Genomic DNA, 15862 nt, shown 5'->3' on the forward strand with positions numbered 1-15862 from the left:
TTAGCCAGTGATGGGTATTTGCACATGCAAGCTACCATTTGATGCTACAGCCCAACCAATGAGGGCATTGCTTTTGTATCCAGCCCACCTACTTTATGGGTCCTAAGATGTGACTTTCCAGCTGGCTGCTGGCCATCCACACAAAATTCCTTAGACAGAACAACTGAGTCAACAGAGGCAATGGACAACCGTTTCGATATGCAGCATTTAGGACAGGAAGGAAAGGGAGAAATGAGCTTAAGGCGAGCACATCTCGGCTGGCTCACCTGAGCAAGAGCCTTTGAACGGGAAGAAGAGGAGGTACCTTCAGGTACATGAGAAAAATATGAACCAGCAAATAAATAAATGAATAAATCCAAAGAGGCACTTGCCTGCTTTCAGCAAATTCTGAAAATGGCTACAGAATGAACATTTCTTCCTCTGTTGAGCAATTTTTGTTTACTGAAGATATTTGTCCTTTGGGTGCATCTCCCTTTTGTCTATTTATTTAAAAACACAATCTCCTTAGAACACAACACACTAGGCCTCCTTTATACACAAGGCAGCTGCTCAGCGATATTGGGGCCAAGTGAGTCTCCCTCTTTATCCATTGCAGACTTGGCTGCTGTTGGAGTTGGATCCCCATCAGATTCCAATTTGTTGCTCCATCTCCTAAAAGCAGGAGGGAGACCTCGAGAGCTTCTCTCAAGAGACTGGCGGTTGTTTTGTCAATGGTGCCCACGGGACATCAAGCCAGAGGAAATCCCTGCTCCCTCCATCGCCAAGGCTTAATGAGATCCATGGTCTGAGACGGAGAGAAAAAGAGCCACTGTTTTCTGTATGGCCCAACTCATTCACGTTCTTTATCAGACACAACTCAAAAAGGGGCTTCTGCTTTTGGATTAAGTCTTTAATATTTCTGTTAAGCATTTTTCTGAGAATCCCTTTTGGAGAGATCATGAAAAAAACAGCAATGATATGGTGAGGGGTGGCGGCGACGGCAATGCTTAACAAGGGCCTTTTTCACCCTGAGGACCACACTCCCTCGTGGGGGCTGCATGCCAATGGTGGGGACCCAGAGGCAAAAAGTGGCCAGTGCAATGGATGTGAGCCTCCCCTTTGTACAGTGGGTTACATTCCATCCATGCAAAAGCCAGAGGTTTCAGGTAAAGGTACTCTGACCATCAGGTCCAGTCGTGTCCGACTCTGGGGTTGCGGTGCTCATCCTGCTCTATAGGCCGAGGGAACCGGCATTTGTCCACAGACAGCTTCCGGGTCATGTGGCCAGCATGACTAAGTCGCTTCTGGCGAACGAGAGCAGCACACGGAAATGCTGTTTACCTTCCCGTCGGAGCAGTCCCTATTTATCTACTTGCACTTGAAACAGACACCCAATCTTCCCCTTCTCCACCTGGCAAATGAGAAATCATCACAGGTCAAGGACGTGTTCCAACCAGGCAAAAACGCTCAATATCACAGCACAGGGGCAGTGGAGGTTGGTCCATTCGGGCATGTAGGGCCAGGGCCCTCTTAAGCTTATCTGGCATCGTGGTGCAAAGATCCCTCCAGGGCACCCCCCGGCAACTCCAAAACAAGGGAGGGGGTAGTGGGAAAATGCCCTCTGCCTCCCCCACCACCCTGATCCCCGGCATGGTGGCGGCGACCAAGCAGGAAAACATGCTGACGGAGATGCTTTTCAGCATTGGGGTGGCCAAGAAGGCAGCCCGGGAAGGCTGCATGCCGCCTCTCGCCAAGAGGCAGGAGGAGGACAGCGACTGGGAGCAGGGCCGTCTTTAGCAGATGCAGAGGCTTGGGAGGAAAACAGCTTCCATCCTAAGCCTCTGCGAGGATTGCTCTCCTCCTCCAGAGGATTGGGAAGGAAGCTGCACGCCTGCCAGCCATATAGCTGGTGGGGCGCAGCTGGCGGGCGTGCAGGGAAAGGGGAGGATGCCGGCAAAGCCGCGCAGTTCCCCCACTCGCTAGGGCGCCCCTGAGAGGCTGACGCCCTGGCGCAACGAACCACTAAGACCAATGGGAAAGACGGCTCTGAGTGGGACACTGTCCTACCAGCCTTGGTCTGCCTTCAGCTACCACCTACCATCCAGGGAGTGGCACGGCCTGTCAGCTCCTTTCTTGCTAGTCTTGATATTGCCATTGTAGAAGGGTAGAAGATGGGGACGATGACTAGAATCGGTCAGTTAACTCTACCTGCTATTGACTCTGGCTTCACCGACTCTGGGGTTCCCTGCTTTCTGCCCCACCAGTCCCAGGGAGCACCAGCCTCCACTGGAGCAGCAGTAGGAAGGGGCAGGTCTTGGGAAAGTCCAGGGCAGCCTTTGGCCCTGCTGCACCAGAGGTTCCCCCACCTGACTTAGAAGGCATGTTTACAGACAGTCCCTTTAAACCAGACATTTCAAAGATATTCAAGCTGACTCCTATCATAGCTGAACCACCTTCAAGGCTAGGGTTCCCCCCCCCCCCCATAACAGGAAAAGGGGCTGACTCTGCCATGCAGTCGCATGCCACAGCAAAGAAGAAGAAGAAGAGTTTGGATTTGATATCCCGCTTTATCACTACCCTAAGGAGTCTCAAAGCGGCTAACATTCTCCTTTCCCTTCCTCCCCCACAACAAACACTCTGTGAGGTGAGTGAGGCTGAGAGACTTCAGAGAAGTGTGACTAGCCCAAGGTCACCCAGCAGCTGCATGTGGAGGAGCAGGGAAGCGAACCCGGTTCACCAGATTACGAGTCTACCGCGCTTAACCACTACACCAAACTGGCTCTCTTACTTAAAGTACTTACAGATTCATTCTGATCACACAATATTCTTTGTTGCCATATGGAAATGAGGGAAAATTCCAGTTGTAGTGTCAAAGAGTGCAATCCTACGCATGCCTATCTGGAAATAAGGCACTTGTGCTTACTTCCGAGAAGACATAAGCCCATTTATTTCAATGGCTTTACTCTGGATATCACCTATAGGGTTGGGCTGTCTTTGACGTGGAATGGTCACTTCCATTCAACTCCTCTCCACAGTCATGTTAATGGAGACACCACCCTTGCCCCTATGTTGCACAAAGGGAGAAAAAGAAAGATCACACCTCTAATCTCTGATGAAGAGCCACACTACATAGAATTTCACATTTGCCCTGCCTCGTGTCTTGACGGGTATCTGAAAAAGAAACTGTTCATTTCCCCAACAGCATTCAGATTTACAGTTTGGTCATCAGCACGTTGCAAAGCCCGCTGTGTTCAATGGCACCTACTCCATGGTAAACACAGTTTGGATTGCAGCTTCACAGCACAACCATATTAAGTCCCACTGAAGTCAATGTCTTTGGGATCAGTGAGCAAGTTTAGGATTACAGCCTCCAAAGACCAACTTAGTTAACATCAATGACTCCCATGATACCACGAAACTGTAGAGCTGGAGCCAATGGATGGATAGTTAATCTATTCCAGGCTCTCACAGCAGCCAATAGGAGTCAGTGTAACTATATGAGACTTCATAGGCCACTTTGTTCAATCTGATATCTAAACGCAACTTATAGCGCTTGGGGAAGGTTTTGCGGCTTAGCCGCAGAGTCTTAACGCAAAAGGGTTGTGACTCACCCATAAATTCAGCCTGTCAGCCTTGACTGACATAATATCCATGTTATTATTCTTAAACTGCATTAACTGAATCCAGAGAGAGTTCTAAAGCAGCCATTAGGGAGACGGTTCCAGGAACAATGTTGAATATGCGCGTATAGAAAGACGTATCAGGTGCAGCGCACTACAGTGGGATTTGTTTAAGAGTAAAAAAGTTGAACATGATGTGCTAACAATGGAATGTCAACCTGCCTATTCATTGCGAGGCTTAAGTTGATGATTGTGAAATAACCTTTAGAGTTATCACATTGCTCATTGTGTTACTGCGTGCCTGAAGGCTGGGAGTTCAGTATCAGGTAAAATTGAGGTCATACCCTTTGGTCTCTGCCAAGCACTGCGATGAACAAAATCACAGCAATCACCGCTATCCTCAGTTATTGTTACCAACAGCAGTTATTTTCTGTCTTGGGACTGTAGCATAATAGTAGAGTGAGCTCTGGCATCTGCAGGTTTAGCAAATGACGGTGGAAAAGAGCTGTAAGACCCTGGACCTATGGGACTTTCCGCAATGTCTACTTTGTGCTTTTGTCAAGGTGGGCTTGTGTGTTCCATTTGGGATCTTTTATTATTATTATTAATGGAATTGGCTGTGCCTTCTCCCTGCTTCCATTGATTTAAAAATGGGACATGATCAGAAGAACTTCTCCAGTGGATTGTGTCCAATGTAAAAAGCTATTCACTGTGGCTTATGCCCAAAGGCAGGTGTTAACAGGAGCTTGGAAGAGAGATGGATACGTCATTCTCAAGGGCCAGGCAGGATTCCATGGGGTGGGGTGGGGTGGGAAGAATATCAGTTGATCAAAGCACTTAAAAAGCACTTATCAAGGGTCAAGCTAACCTCAAAGATATTTGGTCGAAGAGTCACGGATCTCAAAGGTGAGATCTAAGGAAAAGAAATGCATAACCATGATAGCTTTTAGTGGACCACCATCAGCAAGAGCCTGCAAGTTGCCTCCAGAAAGAAAGAAAATTTCCAGTCCAACGCCAACTTATTCTTGTGCAACAGTTTAAGCCCATCTTAACTACACGTTGAATGCAAATGTTAAGAGGAAATCTCAGCTTGGGGAAAGGCTCATTGTTTTCAGATACAGAGAAGATACTCAAGCAGTAACTTCAGGGAAAATGCAAGAACAAAATCACACACATCTGAAAGACAGAGAACGCAGGGTATCAGATTGTTTCCAGTCCGGGTAAAAGATGGGCTCTGCAGCTTTTTCCATCTTGCTGGAATCAATCACAGGTCATTTCGGTCTGCTCCATCCCTTTGCATGCCGTGTTTTGTTTGCATTTTGTGGACATTTTCACTTCGTAATGCCTTCATTAGCAAATTATATCCAGTCACCCTAATGCATAACCATTGCAGCAGGGATGTAGCTATCTCATCCGGTAGCTGGTGCGGCTATTGGTATATAAAGTCCTTAGAGACTTAGATATCTACACGTTTTAATCTTTTTTTGCTGTTAATTTTAATGACCTTGAAATGCTTTTAATTGTTTTTAACTGATATCGCTGATCATTGTAAACCACTTAAGAGGTTTCACTACCATCAAATGGTAAATAACTTTTATTAGATATACACTTTGAAATCCATCCACCAGTAAGATGTGCAATTTATATGCATGTCTTATGTTAAGCGTATATTTTTGTGCAAACATGTTGTGCACTAAAATTTCAGAGCAAAATTCATAAAAGAGAACATTCCAACTGGGCCAGTCTGCTGTGAGAGGCAGACCAAATGAATTCCTCCCCCAATCCTCGTCCAAAGTCACCATTCTCAGCAGACAGGTCTTCTGAAGCTTGAACCAGCTTTTCCAACTCATCTCTTGGACCATAAGCCAAGTATCTTCTAACACACATTTAAGCATTGATCAAAGCCTTGCTCTGGGCTGATTTTCTAGTTACTAAGAGATCATCTTGGGCTCAGTCGATAAGAGCTGTGCTTGAAATGTCTGCTCATATCCACGAGAGCCCCTTAGCTCTTCTGCATCAGGATAGCACTCCTAGAGTTCCTTGTGTGCGATTCTACTGTGACAAAATAGACCGCAGAAGGGACAACTCTTCTTATCTCTCTAGCAGGGAAGAAGGGTGGTGGAGTTTGATCGTAGCCAGCAAAAGAGAAAGAAATGTGGTTTGGCTAGCAAAAAGGAAGAGGAATATGGGAGGGGAGACAACTGCATAACTGCTCTTGTTTTGGGGAAACTGATGCTACATTAAATGTTCACACTTGCTGTCTGGACCCCTGCCTGCGGTACATAAACAGTTCTAGCAGGAACACCCAGCTCTCCAGTATTCTCTCCGCACAAGGGAACTAACCTTGCAAGAAAACAAAAAAACACCTTCCCTTGAAACTTAGTCCACACTTGGGAAGGTGGGGTGAGCGAAACATCCCTGTTCTTGCCATGTCATCACCGCTGTATACATCTCTTAGCTCCTAATACTAGGAGGTGCTATTGAGAAAGAAGTGCGTTCAGCTAATAGGAATGCTTTCAGAGACGTTTCGCTTTCTCCAACTAGGTTTTGGATTCGCCTTTTTATAGTCAGTTGACGCAATCCAGAAAAAGCTCTCCGGCCTCAGCCCTGTCAGCTCCAGTGGAATGTGCATCACACACACAACGGACTTTTTTCTGGATTTTGCCCAGAGAGTAAGAGGAGAATACATGCAGGGAAAGTGGAGAGCACTGTACCCATTTCTATGTGCACTCAAGCATATTCCCAACTGGGATTAATTCCACACACACACACCCCTACAAAGTGTGCCTGGATTTTACAGAAAGAGAATTTGTCCAGCAAAATGCTTTTGCAGCACTTAGAATTGATTATCTTATGCAGAGTAAGTCATTCAATTTCATCATAGCCGAAAGATGTGGATTTCAATAGGCTTTTGCTGGCGTGGTTTTATCAACACATCACACTCAGTTCTCATTCGTCTAAGCTGATATTGGGGGGAAAGTGGCTTAAGATAACCCAGAGTTGGCTACATGCGAAGAAAAAGAAGGAAGACTGAGCTCTTAGTACCAGTTGCCTCTCCCATTTCTCGTGAATACAGCACTGCATTTGCCCTTCTGCATTGATTCAGGCCATACCTGACCCAGAGCAGAACTGAGCTACAAATTGGCTAAAGAAGAAGAAGTTGCAGTTGAGATATATTCCTTCCTTGCCTTTCTTTCAGAAAAGACATTATTGTGAGTACAGAATCAATTCAAAAAATATAACTTTTACCATAAGTTATTCTGGGAAATGAAAATAACCTTTATGTAAAAAAGAAAATGCAAAAAAAAAAATTATGAGAGTGGGAGAGAGAGAAACAAAAGCATACCCTCCAATGTAAAGGTAAAGGTAAAGGGGCCCCTGACCATCAGGTCCAGTCGTGTCCGACTCTGGGGTTGCGGTGCTCATCTCGCTCTATAGGCCGAGGGAGCCGGCGTTTGTCCGCAGACAGCTTCCGGGTCATGTGGCCAGCATGACAAAGCTGCTTCTGGCGAACCAGAGCAGTGCACGGAAATGCCGTTTACCTTCCCGCCGGAGTGGTCCCTATTTATCTACCTGCACTTTGATGTGCTTTCGAACTGCTAGGTGGGCAGGAGCTGGGACCGAGCAACAGGAGCTCACCCCGTTGCAGGGATTCGAACCACTGACCTTCTGATCAGCAAGCCCTAGACTCTGTGATTTAACTCCCCCCAAAAAGCGATGCCTTATTTATTTATTTATTTATTTATTTTACCCTGTCCATCTAACTGGGTTGCCCTAGCGACTCTGGGCAGCTTCTAACATATATAAAAACAGAATAAAACATTAATCTTTTTTTTAAAAAAAACCTTTCCTACATAGGGCTGTAGGAATGTCTTCTAAAGGTTGTATAGTTACTTATCTCATTGGCTCAGTGGCTGCATAACTGGCCATATTTTTCCAATGAAAACAGGGACATCGTGTGATCTATTATGTGATCTATTATGCAGGGCAAGGCTTACTCCCCCCCTAAAAAAAATAAAAAATATTATATTCAAGTTGGCACTCCTGGGTAGAACTGTTCATTGATCAAGCACTGATGGAAAAACCTGTATCATGAGGTGGCCAAAGTATTGAAGCCTCAGCTTCAGGATCTGTCCTTCCAGTGAGCACTCAGGGCTGATTTCCTTCAGAATGGATAGGTTTGATCTTCTTGCAGCCCATGGGACTCTCAAGAGTCTCCTCCAGCACCATAATTCAAAAGCATCAATTCTTCGGCGATCAGCCTTCTTCATGGTCCAGCTCTCACTTCCATACATCACTACTGGGAAAACCATAGCTTTAACTATACAGACCTTTGTCGGCAAGGTGATGTCTCTACTTTTTAAGATGTTGTCTAGGTTTGTCATTTCAGTTAGCATTTCAGTTTGCAATTATTTTAGTATGTGGCAAAGCACCCTGAGGACTATGTAGTGTAATAATAATTATCATAGACATTTCATCAAGCATACATGCAATTGAGAAAGATCTGCACTTAAACATGCAAGTAAGATTCCTGCCTTGTAGGGGGTTGGACTAGATGACCCTTGGGTCCCTTTCCAACTCTACAATTCTATGATTCTATAAAAAGAACGTTATTAATGTCACAGTATCAGTGCCAATACGAAGAGTTAGAAATTAGCTAACAGCAACTCAGCATGGCTGTTGAACTTCAGGCGACAGCTGCCCCTTGCCTGCTGGTCATGAATGAAGTCACCCTGGCTCTGACTACCAGATGGGTGAGCTGTTCAGTCTGTATTGGTGCTTGCTGGCACATCCAAACAGTGTGATGAGAAGGTCCTGAGGGTCCCATCTATGACTGTGCAGCCCCAAGGTGGGTATGGATCACTCCTGTTCAAGGGTAGCTTCCCCACGAGGGATGGGCAAATATGTCAACTTCAGGGTCTCTCTGTTCCTCAGTTTCCCCATCTTAGGTGGAATTTTATACACCTGTGGTGGAAATGCGAAAATCTTAAAATATTCTGGGAAGGTATCTATAATGAACTGGGAAAAAAATACTAAGATATACTTTTAAGAAAACACCGGAAGCATTTCTTTTGGGGATGGTGGGGAAGATATTGAGAAGAATGACTATACATTTTTCCTGTATGCAACAACGGGGGCAAGATTGCTTATTGCAAAGTTACGGAAACAGAAACAACTTCCAACTATAGAGGAATGGCAGCAGAAAGTGCTAGAATATGCGGAAATAGCCAGATTAACAGCAAGAACAGGCATCCCCAAACTGCGGCCCTCCAGATGTTTTGGCCTACAACTCCCATGATCCCTAGCTAACAGGACCAGTGGTCAGGGAAGATGGGAATTGTAGTCCAAAACATCTGGAGGGCCGAAGTTTGGGGATGCCTGAGCAAGAATCAGATACCAGGGTGATGAAACGTTTCTGAAAGAATGGAGAAAATTTATGGAATATATTGAGGTGGAATTCTCCACATTTCTACACCAGTTTGTGATTAAAAAAACATATCAGTATTTTAGAGCCATTATTAATACTAATCAAGTATTATATAGTATCATTTGTTAATATAAATACTGCAGGCCGGACCACCATAAAATACACCACAGCAGAACACACAACCATTGCTCCCATCCAAGCAAAATCTTGACTGAATCTGGAGGCAAAGAAAAGGCTTCGAAGACTTCAAAGTTTATTCAAGTTTATCCAAGCTAAACATGGTGGTGAAGGGGTGACCTATAGAATGCATTTTATTCAGAAGTTATGCTTCTATTAGTATCATGAAGCCCGTTAAATTAACGGGTGCTATAATTAATTAGCGCCCCCCGGTGACTCACCCATCGCCACCTCCTCAGCCCCTCACTCAGTCCCTTCCCCGCCCCCCGCCAGCTGCCTCCTCAGCTTCCCCTCTCCCTCCCCATTTCCCACCCTCTTTTTTCTACTCCTCTTTTTCTCTCTCTCTCTGTCTCTCTCCCCTCGCTGGTCCCAGTTGCAGCAGCCCCTCCAACCCCCCCCCCCAAAAAAATCCACACACACTTCCAGGGGCTAATTCCCCCTTCCCCCGCGGGTGCGCCCGCCCAACCGCTCTCCTGCTTTCGCCCCTCAGTAACGGCTAAACGATCCTTCAGCCCAGCAACCGTATCACTCACGGCTCGCGCACTCTCTCTATCCACACCCACACACCTACCCTCCCTTTCCCTTTCGCCGGCACATGCCTGCCTCCTCTCCTTCCCCTCTAATGGAGAAGAAACCAGGAGGAAAGAGAGAGATCTTTCATGTAGCGCAGCAGAGGCAAGGGGAAGCCACGCCATGGTTGTGTATATGCAAGCATGTAATCTCTCTCACGGTCCTGGTTTATCCCGTCCGAATTCTCTGCGCTCCAAGTCCCAACGGCTGTCCGTGGGGCACATGCACAGTAGCACAATCCCACGGACACAGGGACTGGACGCAGAGACACTTGCACTTTATTATATAGGATAAACCACTTTGATTTCCAAATAGCCCCATGAGAAGATGGACCAAAAAACAAGCCGACCTGGCTTGGAAGGGTGATACCTTACTCACTAATAAGTTGTGCTATGACAAATGGAGAGCTGATCACCCCAAAGCTTGCAAACTTTGACATGCCATGTAAACTGCCATACAGAACATTTGCAAAAAAAATAATAATAATTATGCCGTATTTTGAAAAACTCCAGACTTCAAGAAACCCCTTCCACATCAATTTGCCTGCTGAGGGAACTCAAATGTCCTGCCAAAGAACCAGGGGGCTTTAAAGGTAAAGGGATCCCTGACCATTAGATCCAGTCGTGATTGACTCTGGGGTTTGCGGCACTCATCTCGCATTATTGGCCGAAGGAGCCGGCGTACAGCTTCCAGGTCATGTGGCCAGCATGACTAAGCCGCTTCTGGTGAACCAGAGCAGCACATGGAAACGCCATTTACCTTCCCACTGTAGTGGTACCTATTTATCTCCTTGCACTTTGACGTGCTTTCGAACTGCTAGGTTGGCAGGAGCTGGGACCGAGCAATGGGAGCTCACCCCGTTGCGGGGATTCGAACTGCCAACCTTCTGATTGGCAAGCCCTAGGCTCTGCGGTTTAACCCGCAGCGCCACCCACACTTTACAGAGGTGGAATATTCAGCTTACCCATGACTCTGGCCACATCTGTTGAACCTCCCCGCAGCTCCATATCTAGTGGAGCTCACTCAATAACACATCCAAACATGGCATCTAGAACGGCTTCCTGCACATCTGGAATCATCTTCCCTGCAGCTGCACCCATCCCCTCTTATTTTTGGTTTGTGATTGTGTACTGGGGAGGGGGGGACTATGTTGGGAGGTGGAGCCTCCATAAGGCTGTATTTCAAGTGGAGCTGTGTAACTGTACAAATTGTGCCCAGAAAACCCAAATAAAGAACATCTTGCCTTTGTGTCCTACTTGTGTTTTAGCTCATTAAACGTATCTTCAAATGTCCTGTGGCTCTTCTGCAGCATTCTTGGGGTCTGTTTATTATAGTCTGAGGTAAATATGGATGGTTATATATTAAAATTCCTTACTACTTTGTTGAATTGTCTGTGGCTGTTAATTAATTCAATAGCAGAACACACATGTTTGATTTCATCTGGCGGGTTTTACAAGCTCCTATCATTATTAAGTCCGGTCTACATGTTGCAGAAAAGAAATTACAACGGTTAAGAGAAGGCCATGGCGGCAAAAGGCTCAAGAGGTGAGAGCTCTAAGTATAGGCGGGAAATATTAATTGGGGACAGAGCAGAGGTTTATGGAATCAAAAACAGTGGGGTCAGAACTAGAGGCTCCTCAGTGAGGTTGGCTGGCAGAAAATTCATTGCTGACAAATGAAAGCATTTTGGATCAGAGGAACCAACTCCTAGAGGCCAATATACTTTTGCCCCCCCCAAAATATTTGAGGGGGGTGCCCCCTACCCAAAGTTGATGGGCATTGCCATTCAAACAGCATATAATCAATTGTGCTAGGCGGGGCTTACCTGCCCCCCCCAATATTTTATGCAAGTTGGTGCCCCTGCTTTGGATAAAGTGTTTTGAAAAGCCAGTAACTTTCATTAATATCTGGGTAAGAAATTGAATCCATGTTATTGTTTAAGGATGCCTCAGGCTGCGGCACAATTATATGACTCCAGCCTACAGAATGTTCACTGGAAGGAACTGAGTAGCTCTGGATTGGAATAGGCTCTGGATTGGGCCAAGGTGTGCCTCTGCCCAGCCCTGAATGCCTCCAATGGCCACCATGTGGTGCCCCCCCCTTCCAGCTCCTGATTGGGCTGCTCAAAGTACCATGGGCAGGATCCCTCCTGGTGGCAACCAGTAAAAAGCCCTGAAATGAGGCATCCCAGTGGCAGGGAGGGGCTGAGTCAGCCCAGGATACATGGGACACTGAGCTGGATGAGGTTGGGCCAGATCTGCATCCAGACTTGTACCAGGCTTGCACAGCAATTTTCCTGCCCCCTGCCCCATCTCTGCTGCTGGCCGGCATGTGTGGCGGGGTATCGCATTGGCTCTGCTCTTCCACTAAGCCCTGCTAGCCAGCAACCAAGTTTAGGAGAGTAAGGTAAAGGGACCCCTGACCATTAGGTCCAGTGGCGGATGACTCTGGGGTTGTGGCGCTCATCTCGCTTTACTGGCTGAGGGAGCCGGCGTACAGCTTCCGGGTCATGTGGCCAGCATGACTAAGCCACTTCTGGCAAACCAGAGCAGCCTTCGTCATTTAAATGCTGCAGTTACAATTGTGTGGAGCACGACCACCCCTGCCACCCCTCCACCTCCTGTTGCGCCCCCTTCGGTCTTGCCACCTGCTGTCCGTGCATGATGGAGGATGTTTGAAGTGCAGAGCCTGGCCACCTTCAGACCTTTTCTCCAAGGTCTGAACAACAGTGGATGGACTCAAGGATGGAGTGGCAAAGCAAGGGACTGTGCTATAGTATTTGTTTACTTGACTATCAACCCTATATTAGGTAGCAGTATATTTTGTTGGTGGTAAATAGTTTTGAATTTGTGGAGGGATAAAACAATTATAGGTCCAATGTAACCTCCAAACCACAAGCAACCATCTTTGTTTCAGAACACCTTACTCTTCGCTGCTCCAAGAACTACGGAGCAAAACAATCCAGGGCAACTTCTCCACTCTTGTCACCACCCATTAGTAATACTAAGAAAGCCAGAGAAAACAAAAGTGAATAGATCTATTAGAGGTTCAGGAACTGCTCAATGAGTACTAACTCCCAATTAAGAGTTATCTGTATTTTTGTTGGCAAAGTGGTGCTTTTCTCACAAAAGACCTTCTGATGTCAAAGCACGGCGGCTACAATATCAAAATTCCTCCAAAAAAGCCAAAAAGAAACTTCTTATCTCCACTGCCACAATGGCTTCTAAACAGATGATACCCTTGGTAGATGTTACATTCCCACAGGAGCACAAGTCTCCCTGTAGGTCAAACAAAAAACGCATCATCTCAGGCCAACAGAAATATCATTTCTTGCATTGGACTGATTTGGCACAGTAGTTTTTGTGAACTTTTGCCTGTTGAGATATGGTCCATTATGCTAGTTGCATGTTTTTACACCCTCTGATGCTCTTAATCAATGGAAAGTGAACCGTATCAAAACCAATTTGAAGGACTTGGGACCTGGAAGTGAATGTTACTGTCCCTTGAGCACAGCCAATTTATTTCTCATCTCTCTCATGAACATCAAGGGAAATGTTAATGAGGCAAGGCAACTGAAAATCAGTGTGTTATCAAGAGCAAAGGAGATAAAAGTAACAGGAAACTGGCAGCTGGGGGGAGTGCAGTTGTGCATGGTAGTTTTTCATTTAAAACAAGAGAAGCTAGCCTTTTTCAGACCAAACACAATGAGGCTCAAGAAAGAGACTGGCCAAAATGGCCAATGGCCACACATAGAGGCCACTCCCTACACATTCAGACAGACACACATTGCTCTTCTCCTAAGTCAGTGCCGCAAGGGACTATTATTTGCAACTTTCACAAACACAGGCACACAGACCAGTGTCTATTTCAAGAGAGCAACTGATATGCGGCTTGCAGAATATTTCAGAACGGACCTCTCAAAAAGGAAACCAAATCTATGAGCTAGGCATGTTCTGAGATGGCTTTGAAATTAGAATCATAGAATCATAGAGTTGGAAGAGACCACAAGGGCCATCCAGTCCAACCCCCTGCCAAGCAGGAAACACCATCAAAGCATTCCTGACAGATGGCTGTCAAGCCTCCGCTTAAAGACCTCCAAAGAAGGAGACTCCACCACACTCCTTGGCAGCAAATTCCACTGTCAAACAGCTCTTACTGTCAGGAAGTTCTTCCTAATGTTTAGGTGGAATCTTCTTTCTTGTAGTTTGAATCCATTGCTCCGTGTCCGCCTCTCTGGAGCAGCAGAAAACAACCTTTCTCCCTCCTCTATAGGATATCCTTTTATAGATTTGAACATGGCTATCATATCACCCCTTAACATTCTCTTCTCCAGGCTAAACATGCCCAGCTCCCTAAGCCGTTCCTCATAAGGCATCGTTTCCAGGCCTTTGACCATTTTGGTTGCCCTCTTCTGGACACGCTCCAGCTTGTCTGTATCCTTCTTGGACAGGTGAGGTCTAAAACAGAAGGGGAATGTTAACTGTGCACGGGGGAAGAGATGGGTCTTCAGGAGATCAACTAAGTCCCGAGGAAAGCAGAGAAACAGAAATCTGTACATACACCCTCAACCTGCCCTTTCCATCAATGGGTCTCAGCTCCAGTTTCGCGATGCGTCAGTACCAATGTCAACGGCATTTAATACCAAACTTTTAAACTTGAAGCCTAGGGATGGAGGCACAAACATATTTCCATTCCATGCCATTTTTCCTTGCACTCAAACAGAGGTTCATTCCATCCTGGGCTTTGGTAGATCTCCACACCACCCATGCACAGACAATCCATGTTTAATTTATATACATTTTATGAGTGTTTTACATAGAGGAAAAATGCAAGCTGCCCCTACTACCTTGCTGGGTGTTGGAGTGGGAACAATTTAGCCCCTTTCCAAGTTCTCATGCAGTATATCAGGGTCTCCATAAATAAACATGTTTCTGCTGGTTGTGTGACGAGGCTGACAGAAATCCCCCCCTAATAACTCACTACAGACACAATCTTTTAGGTTTGGGTTTTTGGCATTATTTTGGCCACAACTTTATTTAAATACAATTTTAATTTGAGTGTTGGCTTAGGCTTTTGGTTAACCATTTTTCCTTCTCTGGGAAGGACCATTTTCATCTGCCCCACCTGGGACAGGACTCCCATCATCTGTCCACTTTGGACAGGACCAGCTCCGACTTCCCCATGCGTATAGGGAAGTCAAGTAAACACCTCATGGGAGAGGAGGTAGCTGTGCCCAGGCATTCTCCCCTCTCGACCAAGAATGTTCCCCAAGGCTTGTGCTCTGTAATGGCCCCCCAGCCACGCCTATGGCGGGGATGTAAGGACTAGAGCAAAAGCCCCAGGATTCCTTTAACGGAATACTTCTATGTGGAGCAACATTAAGAAGGGGGGGGGTATGCATCCCCAAAAGCCTAACCGCCAACCTAACAATAACCAAAAGCCTAACCGCCAACCTAACAAGTTGTGATGATTTGCTCAGCAAACCAAGTGGCAAAGTCAATCAGCCAAATGGCAAAATTCCTACTGGGGCCCTTCAACAGGTGACCCCATGAAAGGCAAAGCAAGGTCAGGCTAGAACCTGCAAAAGAAAGCGGCGGGTGGGAGGGAGATTCAAACATCAAGCAAGAGTGGCCAAAAGTGAAAGACGCTTAGCTTAAATAGGGGCCCTCCTGCCAATCAAATTATGCCTATCTAAATAACCACGCCCCCCATTACTCAGCTCCTGGCAAGGCCTAGGCCCCAACCCAAAACCTTAAGGGACTTCTTCCCAGCCCTTCCACAACCCGCCCTATAATTGATAATATAAAGCGCTTTCCTTGCGAACAACAACAACCAAAACTTGAAATGGCTCTCCAAACACATGGCATGCCAGAGAACACCCCCACTTGAGTTGTTCGGACCTGATTTAGTGGAATTGCACCCAAATTAGACAGGGATACAATTCCTGCTATTTACTCTATGGAATGAGAGGATAAAAAAGAAATAACCTCTCATCTACTAAGTTCATTCCCTTTATTTATAAACACCCAAACAATAAAAGAGCAATATTTTAATATGCTGCACGCCCTAATTTATAGGTCCATCTGTG

The 15862-nt window shown here is 46.1% G+C and overlaps 1 protein-coding gene across 2 annotated transcripts in view; it reads right to left on the bottom strand.

Moving 5' to 3' along the window:
• SEMA3D (semaphorin 3D) overlaps positions 1-15862 on the bottom strand; it is a 165634-nt gene that overhangs the window by 113160 nt on the left and 36612 nt on the right. The gene's annotated exons all lie outside the window — the stretch shown is intronic.

This window comes from Zootoca vivipara, chromosome 5 (genome assembly GCF_965207765.1).
Source record: "Zootoca vivipara chromosome 5, rZooViv2.hap1.1, whole genome shotgun sequence".
In the NCBI taxonomy this organism is placed as follows: domain Eukaryota; kingdom Metazoa; phylum Chordata; class Lepidosauria; order Squamata; family Lacertidae; genus Zootoca; species Zootoca vivipara.